The sequence below is a fragment of the Microtus oregoni genome, unplaced genomic scaffold (assembly GCF_018167655.1).
Source record: "Microtus oregoni isolate MIOR12 unplaced genomic scaffold, Mior012 000063F_ref0000156, whole genome shotgun sequence".
Classification (NCBI taxonomy): domain Eukaryota; kingdom Metazoa; phylum Chordata; class Mammalia; order Rodentia; family Cricetidae; genus Microtus; species Microtus oregoni.
Genome location: NW_024543873.1, coordinates 5,273,606 through 5,283,716, shown reverse-complemented (window position 1 = coordinate 5,283,716; position 10,111 = coordinate 5,273,606). Strand labels below are relative to the sequence as shown.

The 10,111-nt window shown below is 40.5% G+C and overlaps 1 pseudogene; it reads right to left on the bottom strand.

Annotated features, from left to right (window-relative positions):
- Window positions 1–678: 678 nt before the first annotated feature.
- Window positions 679–7,436, bottom strand: LOC121439829 (annotated as a pseudogene).
- Between the last annotated feature and the right edge of the window lie 2,675 nt (window positions 7,437–10,111).

Sequence of the window (10,111 nt, the reverse complement as noted above, 5' to 3'; positions counted from 1 at the left end):
GGGTGGGTAATTAGTCCTGCATCAACTTGATTTGTCATGCTTTGTTGACTCCCATGGGAGGCCTGTCCCTTTCTGAAGGAGGAGGAAAGTATAGGGACAGTAGACAGGAGTGGGGGTTGGAATATGAAGAGAAGAGGGAGGGGAAACTATGGTTGGCGTATAAATGAAAAAATTTAATAAAAGAAATAAAGGACCAGGTAGTGCCCAAATCAAATAAACCATGTGGTGTAACTACTTTAGGTTTTTCTGTTGCTTATTTACTCTTTAAAATAGTTAGCTTAAAGAAATGTATATATTATTGAGTGTATGCCATATATAGAGAAATAACATCTCTGTATGATGCTGAGTACTGTTCTTTCAAGGTCTGGAAAGAATTGTGTTGGAATTTTCTGGGTATTGTACTGAGTCTGTAAATTGCTTTTGGTAAAATGGTCATTTTTTACTATGTTAATCCTGTTGATCCAAGGGCATGGAAGATCTATCTCTCTTCAAAGACCGGAAGATTTTCTTTTTGTATTACATAGTACTTTATTAAGAAAGAACTTATATGTCAGTACTCGTACGTAAACAATAGTGACAATGAATCAAGGCATACCCATCAGGGATCACGTGTATTATAGTAACTTACATTATCCTTTATATAATTGATGTATAATAGTTAAGCAAAAACTTAAGACATTAAGCAAACATTTTTGCATGTATTTCCTTCTCTTTACCTTTCTGTGCCTTTATCATTTGTATGAATTTAAGCAATTTTCTTCCTGGATAGCAGCTCTATCTCCTGGGACTACCTCCTGTGTCTCCCTAAGATTGACCAATGACAGCACCATTTGTTAAATACGCTTTCTGTTTTTCATTTAATATTTTTTGCTTCATTGTCAAAAATCAGGTGTTCAGAGGAGTGTGGATCAATATCCAGGTCTTCAATTCAGTTCCATTGGTCCTCCTGTCTGTTCTTATGCCAATGTCAGGCTGTTTTCAGTACTGTAGCTCTGTAGTAGAGTTTGAATTCAGGGATTGTGATGCCTCCAGAAGTTCTTTTATTGCACAGGATTGTTTTGACTATAAATGTCCCTCGACCAAAGAATGGATAAGGAAAATGTGGTAATTTATACAATGGAGTACTACACAACAGAAAAAATAATGACATCTTGAATTTTGCATGGAAATGGATGGAGCTAGAAAACATTATTTTGAGTGAGGTAACCCAGACACAGAAAGACAAATATTATATGTACTCACTCATAAGTGGTTTTTAAACATAAAGCAAAGGAAACCAGCCTACAAAACCACAATCCCAGAGAACTTAGACAACAATGTGAACACTAAGAGGGACGTACGTAGAACTAAACTACATAGGAAGTAGAAAGTAGAAAAAGGCAAAATTTCCTGAATAAATTGGGAGCATGGGGACCTTGGGGGATGGTTGAATGGGGGAAGATAGAGGCAGGGAGGGGAGCAGAGAAAAATGTAGAGCTCAATAAAAATCAGTTTAAAAAAGAAAAAAAAAGATTGGCCAATGCTGGATCATATTCTTTTAATCCTTGCCATCCTTGCAATTTATATATAGTGCTTTGGTATTTGATGGGCCCATTTCAAAAGCCTCCAAACAACTGCCAGTTGCTCCCTGCCAACTTGACATCTTCAATTTACAAGCACCAATACTCGGTAAACAGCTTAAAGATATAGGTTGCAGTCTGGATGTATCTGCTGTCTCAATAAAAGCCTTTGAATTACCCACACACCCTAAAAATTTTACATGTTTTAGAAGCTATCTTCCAGTTTTGAGAATTGAAAAAATTGTTTCCATTTCTTAAGTCTTTAGCTATTAACAAATTCTTACCTACATCTTTTAAATCTATACCTATATCCTTGGTGAAATCAGAACAGCCGTCACCAGAGCCATCTTTGGGGAATATTCCCCAATCACCTTCTCTTTTTAGGTCTCTGCATTCTATAACAACACAGAGTTTGGCAGGGTTTTTTTTTATTGTTGTTGTTTTTTTTTTGCCACTCACTTCTACATTATTAAGCATCCTTGCCACACCTACTCCTTCAATTACTTGACCAAATACTACATTTCCCATCATTATGGAGTCGGAAATATTGTGATACTGAACTGAGACCCAATTGTATTGGGGGCCTGCATTTGTCATGCTCAGCAAACCCTCTTGACCATGCTTGTAAAGATTTTTCATTTTCAAATTTTTCTCCATAAGTAATTTCTTCACCTATCCCATTCTGACTTGAGAAGTTTCTGCCTTGAATCATAAGTCTCTTAGTAACTTGATGGAAATGGCATCCTTTAAAATGCAGAGGTTTCTCAATTGTGGATCCAGTGCCTTTTTCTCCTGTACACAATGCAAGAAAATTTTACATCTGCCAACAATTCTAAAACAATTCATCCAACTTGCTCCCTGTCCATGTTCAAATCAAAGAAGACCCAAGGGTTTTTGGAGTTGGGAGGGCTTGGCAGATCAGGGTGGGGGCAATATCTTCAGTCCAGGTACCGGGAAGCAGGACTGAGAATTGAAGGTTTTTTATTTTTTTGTTTTCAATAATTATTACTTAATTTTATGTGCATTTGTATGAAGGTGTTAGGTCCCCTGGAACCAGAATTGTAAACTGCCATATGAGGGCTGGGAATTGAACCAGAGTCCTCTGGAAGAGCAGTCAGTGCTATTAACCACTGAGCCATCTCTCCAGTCCCAATAGACTTATTTTTATAATGCAGGTCTTTCACTTGCTTGGTTAGAGTTACCCCACAATATTCTATATTATTTGAGGCTATTGTGAAGAGTGATTTCCCCGATTTCTTTCTCAGTCTGTTTGTCATTTGTATGTAGGAGGGCTACTGAATTTTTTAAGTCTTATATTCAGCCACTTTGCTAAAAGTGTTTATTAGCTGTAGGAATTACCTAGAGGCATTTTGGGGGTCACTTATGTATACTATCATATAATCTGCAAATAGTGAAAGTTTGACTTCTTCCTTTCCAATTTGTATCCTCTTGATCTTCTTCAGTTGCTATGGGACAATGGCCTGTACTATGTCACTTGTATTTTAAATAAATTCTGATTGGCCAGTGGCCAGGCAGGAAGTAGAGGTGGGGCAACGAGAATTCTGGGAAGAGGGAAGTTTCAGTCTGCAGTTATCATCCAGACAGAGAGGAAGCCAGACACAAAGCAAACAAGAAGTGACTGCCTCACCAAAAAAGGTACCAAGCCATGTGGCTAACATAGACAAGGATAATGGGCCAATTTAAGTTGTAAGAAGGAGTTAAGAAGAAGAAGCCTGAGCTAATAGGCCAATCAGTTTATAATTATTGTAGGCCTCTGTGTGTTTATTTGGGACTAAACAGCTTTGGGACCTGGTGGGATAGAAACCCCAATCAACATTCAGTTGTCTTTTTGCTCTAGCTTGATCTTCAAATACCATATTGAATAGATACAGAGAGAGTGGACAACCTTGTCTTGTTCTTGATTTTAGTGAAAATGCTTCAAGTTTCTTTCCATTTAATTTGATGTTGGCTATAGGTTTGCTATAAATTACCTTTATTATGTTGAGGTATGTTCCTTGTATTCCTAATGTCTCCAGGACTTTTATTATGAAGGGGTATTAAATTCTATCAGGGACCTTTTATGCATCTTCTGGTGGATTATATTTACTTAAAATATATTTATATATTTTTTGCCTTCCAAGATTTTATTGAGTGGTTTGGGTATAACAAAACTATTTTTTCCTGTTCTCTTTTTAAGGTAATTTATTTATTTATTTATTTTATATCCCAACCACACTTTCCCCTCCCTCCTTTCCTCCCATTACCTCCCTCCATTCCTGTTTCCTGCCCCCATGCTCTCCTTCTCTATTCAGAAAGGGGCACGCTTCCCATGGCAGCCAACAAAACATGGCATAACAAGTTGAGGTAAGACTAAGCTCCTACACTTGTATTAAGGCTGGGCAAGGCAACCCAGTATGAAGAACAGGTTCCTAAGAGCCAGCCATAGCCATGGGGACAGCCCCCGATCCCTCTAGGAGTCCCACAAGTAGACTAAGCTACACAACTCTCATAATATGTAGATGGCCGAGGTCAGTTCCATGCAGGCTCCTTGGCTGTTGATTCAGTCTTTGTGAGCCCCTAGGAACCCAGGTTAGTTGTTTCTTTGGGTTTTCTTGTGGTGTCCTTGACCCATCTGGCTCCTACAATCCTTTCTCCCTCTCTTTAGCAGGATCCCTTATGCTTAGCCTAATATTTGGCTGTAGTGTAGTGTCCCAATCCTTTCACTAGAACACAGGATATGCCAGTTCAGGCTATGTATTCACTATTGCTTGGGAGGCTTAACTTTGGTCATCCTTGTAGATTCCTGGGACTTCCCCTTATATTAGGTTTCTACCTAAGAATGAAATATCTTGTTCCCCCATCCAGTCATCCCTTTCACTTACTCCCCACCTCTATCCAACCCCAACCTAATTTTTCTCATGTACCTATCCCCCACCCACTTCCAGTCCACCCAGGAGATCTCTTCTATTTCTCCTTCCCAGGGAGATCTGGATATTACCAAAAAGCTGCTATGAATTTGAACATAATTGAACAAGTGTCCTTGTAGTATGACTGAGCATTCTTTGGGTTTATGTTCAAGAGTGGTATTGCGAGGTCCTAAGGTAGACTGATTCCCAATGTTCTGAGAATTTGCCATACTGATTTCCAAACATGCTGTATAAATTTACACTCACACCAGCAATGGAGGAGTGTTTCTCTTGCTCCACATCCTCTTCAGAATAAGCTGTCATTGGTATTTTCATTTTGATCATTCTGACAGGTGTAAGATGGAATCTCAAAGTCATTTTGATTTTCATTTCCCTGATGACTAAGGATGTTGAACAATTTGTTAAGTGTTTCTCTACCATTTGAGATGCTTCTGTTGAGAATTCTGTTTAGATCTATACCCCAATTTTTAATTATATTATTTGGTTTTATGATGTCTTGTTTCTTGAGTTCTTTATATATTTTGGAGATCAGTTGCCTGATCGATGTAGGGTTAGTGAATATCTTTCCCTACTCTTTAGGCTGGTGATTTGTCTACTGACAGTGTCCTTTGGCTTACAGTAGCTTTTCAGTCTCATGTGGTCCCAGTTATTAATTATTGATCTTAGTGTCTGTGCTACAAATGTTCTATTCAGGACATTTTCTCCTGTGCCAGTAAGTTCAAGGCTATTTCCAAATTTCTCTTCTACCAGATTTATGTTGAGGTCTTTGATCCACTTGTACTTAGTTTTGTGCAGGGTGATAGATATGGATCAATTTGCATTCTTCTACATGCCAGCATCCAGTTATGCCAGCACCAGTTTTTAAAGATGCCTTCTTTTTCCATTGTATATTTTTGGCTTCTTTGTCAGAAATCATGTGTTCATAGGTGTGTGAATTTATGTCAGGGTCTTCAATTTGATTCCATTTATCCCTGTGTCTGTTTTATGCTAATACCAAGCTGTTTTCATTACTATAACTCTATAGTAGAGCTTGTAGTCAGGGATGGCAATACCTACAGAAGTTCCTTTATTGCCAGGCAGGGATTCCTTTAATCCCAGCACTCGGGAGGCAAAGACAGGTGAACTTTGTGAGCTCAAGGCCAACCTGGTCTACAAGGGCTAGCACTGTTACACAGAGAAACCCTGTCTTTAAAAAACAAAAACAAATAAAAAAAGAAATTTCCTTAATTGTACATGATTGTTTTAGCTATCCTGGGCTGTTTGTTTTTCCATATGAAGTTGATATTGTTCTTTTGAGCTCTATGAAGAATTGTATTGGGATTTTGATGCAGATTGTACTGAATCTGTATATTTAATGAATTTAACAATTTTTCTTTGACTGATGAATCTATTTCTTCTGTGGTATCCTCAATGCCTGAAATTCTCTCTTCCATCTCTTATATTCTGTTGATGATGCTGGTATCTGCAATTCCTCTTTGATAACCCAGATTTTCCATTTCCAGAATTCCCTTAGTTTGTGTTTTCTTTATTCCTTCTATTTCTATTTTCAAGTCTTGAACTGTTTCATTCACCTGTTTGTTTTTTCTTCACTTTGTTGTCATTCTTTAAGGGATTTATTGATTCCCTCCATTTTTTGTTTGTCTTTTTCTTCATTTCATCAAGGGTGTTTTTCTTTTCCTCTTTAAGGGTCTCTATCCTCTTCATAGTTATTTTTAAGTTCTTTTTCTTGTGCTTCAGCTACACTGGAATGTTCAGGTCTTACTGTCATAGTTTAGCTGGATTCTGGTGGTGACATAATTATTCTTTCTGTTATTGATTGTGTTATTACACTGGCATTTAGACATCTGGATTTGGGAGGATTATAATTTTATTATGTTTATTCCTGTGTTTGTTTTTGTTGAATGGGTATTTTTTCTCTTGGTTTCTGTTTTCTCTATGGTTTTCTGGTCCAAGTGGCCAAGGTTTCTTGTGAGTTATGGGTCTTCAGGTCCAGTAGGGTATCTCTGGTGGAGTTTTGGGGACCTTGGGTTCCTTGATCTGGTCTGGCCTTCAGTAAAGCCAAAGTCTTCTTGGGTTTACAGATCTGGCATGGCCTGAGTTTTCTTCTTGTTGTGATCTAGATGCCCTCACTCCCCGTGACTGACAGGGTAACTTCCTTGTTGTCTGTAATTGACAAGGATGTTTGTGTTCTTTCTGGCTGGTGGTTTTCCACAGAAGCAATAAAGGTATAAAAGACTTTAGCTTGGGGAAAAATAAAGGTTGTTGTTCTTTTACCCGAGAAGAAGCCTCCGTGTCTCAATCCCAGCACCCCCGCCAGTCTCAGCATCCAGGCAGTGCTGGCACAATATCTTCTGTAGTGCCTATGACCAACCTGGCTTCTGGAAAAGCTCTTCAGACTTGTGTAGACTGTTCCTGAGCTTAAGGAGTCTGCTGGAGTTGTGCGAAAGTGCTAGTTGTGGGGAGGATGATGAGGTGGGAAGGGTTGGGCAGTAGTGTGGTTCTTGAGGGAGCAAAATCCAGGGGTGGTAGTGGCAGTCCAGCTGGCAGGTGGATCACTCACTTATTCCTCAACTAGTGAGGACTATAACAGAGCAATAAGTGTCTGCTGGAGTTGGGGGCAGAGCTCAGCAGTGATGCTGGTGCTGAGATGGGAGGAGGCGGGCCATAGGATGCATCCTGGTAATAGAGAATCTGGTGATTGGAGCAGCTCATTTGGGAGGCAGCTCACTCACCTGTTCTTCTAACTGGTGTGGATCATATCTGTACCTACGGAGTCTGCTGGAATTGTGGGGAATTACTGGCCAAGTAGAAGATGATGAGATGGGAGGGGTTGGGCTATGCTGTGGTTCTTGGGATGCATAATCTAGGGTGGTGTGGCAGTAGTTGGCAGGTGGTTCCTCACCTACTCATCAATGGGTGAGGGCTGAACCAGAGCAGTGGGGCTGGACATAGGGGCCAGCAGTGATGCTGGTGCTGAGATGGGAGGGACAGTCCACAAAACAAGAAGGTTACTCTGAGTTCGGGTTCTGGCTGGTATGGTCTACTTTTCATTGGCAGAAGTTTTCTGGGATTGGGGGCAGGGTTGAGTAATAGTGGGGCCCTGGATGAGTTGTGATGGTGTGGGCCTGGGGAAAGGTAGGAAGGTAAAGAGTTCAGGGAAGGGTATAGCTTACTAACCTGGTCTTGCTGGTGTAGTCTGGGCCTGTTTGTCAGAAGTCTTCTGGGGTTGGGGAAGGACCCAGCAGAGGGTCCAGGGATGAGATGGGATGGCATGGTCCTGGGTAAGGGTCATGAAATTATGAATTTTACAGGCAATTGGATGTAACTAGAAAAAATATCACACTGAATAAGTTAACACAGACCTAAAAAGACAAATATGGCATTATGTATTTACTTACAAGTGAGTATTAACAGTTAATGAAAATCAAGCTACAATCCACAGACCTTGAGAGGTCAGGTAAAGAGGAGGGCTCCAGAGGAAGGGGAAATAGAATGAATTTTGCAGGTGGACTGGAGGAGGATAGGGATAAAGGGGGAAGGATCAGGTGGGAAGAAAGGATGAAGGAGGAGAATGCGGGTAAAAACTACTAGGATTGGGGGAGCATTGGGCATGTGTGGAAGCGTAGTGCAGTGGAAACTTCCTGGAGTTTATGAGTGTGACCCTAGTGAGGACTCCTAGTAACGGAGGCTATGGAGTCTGAACTGGCCTTCTTTTGTAGCTAGGCATGGCTTCCAGTGTTGGGACTGAGATACATTCCTTTGAGCTGCTGGCCAAAAGGGCCCTGTGAAGATCCCTAAAATCCAGGTGGTGTTAGGCCATAAATACCATCTCTGAAAACTGAAAGTGGAGCCCCATTTCTGAGGACAACATCTACTATGTTTACTGACTGTAGAAAGTTCGAGCTTGTGTGGGCATGGAGAATTCACCCCTATGTTCTGGTCCTTTTGGTGTGGAAAGGTAGGTGCTCTGCAGGCTATGGAAAGAGAAACATGGACATCAATCCAGCAGCAAATCTTTCACCTATAATCTGCCCTTCTAGCAATGTGCACTGGGGCAATGGTGGCACAGAACATGTTCGGGTGGCCAAGTAAGTCTAACTTGAGGCCCAAGCCATGAAAGGGAGCCCATGCCCTGCACTGCCTTGATGACAGCTTCAGATATGGAAGCTGGATAGACCAGAGACCCAGGGTAGAACCAAACACAGCTGTTTGAAAACAAAACAACAATCAATGAGATGATTCCTAATGATATATTCTGCTATACTCATGGACCGGTGCCTTGTCTAGTCATCATAGAAGAGGCTTTTTTGGCAGCAGATGGGAACCGGCCCAGAGACCTACAACCAGACATTATACAGAGAGAAGAAAGAGAGAGAGAGAGAGATAGAGAGAGAGAGAGAGACTAAATTGGAGGTCTCTGTTGGGTCCCTCCCCTCAGAGACTGGGGAACATGGCAGAAGAGGGAAAGAAAAGATGGCATGAGTCAGAGAGGATGGAAGAAAACAGGAGAACATGGTCCACCAAATCAACTAAGCAGCACTCATATGGGCTCACAGAGACTAAAGTAGCAAGTATGGGGCCTGCATGAGTCTGCACCAGGTCCTCTGCATAAATATTGTACCTGTTGGCTTGGTGTTTCTGTAGGACTTCTAAAAGTGGGATGGGGTGTGTACCTGACTCGCCTGCTCTTGAGATGCTTCTCCTCCTACTGGGTTGCCTTGACCAGTCTTGATAGGAGGGTTTGTGCCTAGTCCTATTGTAACTTGTTATGTCATGTTTGGTTGATAGCCCTGGGACAGCTGCCCTTTTCTGAAGGGAAGCAGAGGAGGAGTGGATCTGGGAAAGACAGATGCTGTGGAGGGGGAGCTGGCTGGGCGGAATACATTGTATGAGAGGAGAATCTCTTTTCAATAAAATTTAAAAAGAAATAGCATGTCTGACAATAAAATTATGAAAGCTGGGACAGATATGTGAATGTGTAAGAGTCTTAGCTCCTGCCTGATATTTTATATTTTCAATTTTTTTTGAGACAGGATCTCTCTATGGCTCTCATGAAACTCTTTGTGTAGACCACCATACCCAGAACATGCACAATTGTGAAATTATATTTGGTTAATATAAAGGTATATGTAATACTCTTTAAAGCAATTGTTAAAATAACAAAGCAATGTCTAATAGATAGCTAAGAATGAATAAATCTTCAAAGACTTAAATCATTAATAGATCCCACAACCCAAGAGAAAGCAGAATAAAAGAGCACAAAACCAAAAACCAACTAGATGAATAAAAAAATAAAAAGAAAGTAGATAGAATCAGACCTAACCAGAGAAATCCTAACATCAAATATGGACCCTATGGTAGATCTAGTGCTAGTTTTTGGGAAAGTCTCTAGACAGATCTCTAGAATGACTGTATCTTATCGGATCACCATAGCTTAAAGTTAGAAATCAACAGCAACACTATTTCAGAAAGCCCACAAACACATGGAAACTGAACAGTGCTCATTTGAATCACCAATGGGTCAAGAGGAAATAAAGAAAATAAAGACTTCCTAAAATTCAATGAAAAGTACTGCACAACATACTCAAATTTATGGGACAAAATGAAAGCAGTGTTAAGAGGAAA